Below are 1,595 nucleotides of genomic sequence, written 5' to 3'. Positions count from 1 at the left end.
AGTTTTATGGACTTGCCAAGATAGGAAAGACAATATGTTGTCCAGAGAAACCTGCCCTTGTAGAGGAATGCAAAATTCAAAATTGCAAACAAACAAACAAACGAACACAAAAAAAACATCTGAAGACATTTTTTTAGTACAAAAATGTACAAATCTAGATGGTCACTCCAGATTATGGAGTTTTTCTAACTTGTTGTTTTCATAACAAATGCTTGAAAAAATAAACTAAATGAGAAAACTAATATCACAAATCAAACAAAATCTTTAGTATACCTTAGAATCACTCCAAGACTCCCTTGATTTCATGATTTAAAGATATGTCCAGATACTTTGAATAATTTAATGTTCTGTGGTCAGCGATATTTGGAATCTAGATAATTCAGAGATCTAAAATGAATTTGTGTAATATCAGTTATTAAAATTCTAGCTTTTGTTTCTCTGGTTATAAAGAAATAGTCATTTTAGTAATTATAAAAGCCACCCACTTCAGGAAAGGTGGGTAAGACCTAGAATTCACTTGAAAACTGTGGGGAAAATAATCAGAAATCATTTTCAAAGTATGTGATGTCTTCGACATCAAAACAGAAGGTGAACAAGTCACTTTGGCCTGATGTCTGCAGTGTGACAGAAAGAGAATTTGAGGTCGTGTATGTGCTACTCTACTGAGGCATGAAAAGTTTGTTGTTGATTTTATACTCCTTACGTTCAAGGTGACACTTGGATTATAAAAGTCTGTATTTCTTCCCTTGAATTATACAGATGCAAAGTGCCAATATCCTTGTGTCAAGTGCACATTATCAAATATTCTAAAATGAATTACTGCTATATTCATGTGTTTGATATTGAGGGACTCTTAATGTGCTTAGCACTGGCTAGATACCCTGGGGTTATGAAAAGAAAACATAAATTCTGCTTATGACTGAAGAAATTTGCAATTTGTTTGTCATAATAAGTCTTCATAATTGACTTTACAAATACACCTATGCCCACAAGATTAGATTTACTGTGTTTTAACTGTGCTTTACCCTTTTCAGTATCTAAAAAAAAAAAAAGTACATGTGTGAGTAAATCTTTCCCATGCTGCTCTCACTAGTAAGGAGCACAGGAAATGAAAACAAAAGACAAAAAAATATGGCACTTGGTGTGCTCAGAGGAACTGGAAGGGGAAGGTACAAGTAGTACCTGAGTAGGAAGTGTGTCTGCCCTGGTACTCATGCTATAGAGGGTCCTGCAGTCATAAATACACAAAAAGCAAATTCAGTAAGGAATACGTGGGACCCTCTGTCACTTGCGATCTGACACAGGCTGTTTCAGATGTGTGCACCATCTCTAACCCTAAACAATCACTGTCACAACTAACACTGTTCAGGCCCGAAGGAAGTGCTCCTCCTCATCTCTGGCCCTGTGTTCAGAAAAAGAAAGACAGTGTCCTTTGCAGGGAATACTGGGAAGATCAGTATGTCAAGCAGCTGGCATCATTAGAGTATGGGGTGTCACCATTTGAGCAGTGCGAGTACAAAGGTGAGAGAAAGACACATTAATGAACTTATCACGTCCTTCCTCTCAGATAGCATGAATGCACCCAATTCTTCCAA

The sequence above is a fragment of the Rhinopithecus bieti genome, unplaced genomic scaffold (assembly GCF_001698545.2).
Source record: "Rhinopithecus bieti isolate Rb0 unplaced genomic scaffold, ASM169854v2 scaffold_947, whole genome shotgun sequence".
In the NCBI taxonomy this organism is placed as follows: domain Eukaryota; kingdom Metazoa; phylum Chordata; class Mammalia; order Primates; family Cercopithecidae; genus Rhinopithecus; species Rhinopithecus bieti.
Note: the sequence above shows the minus strand (reverse complement) of the source record.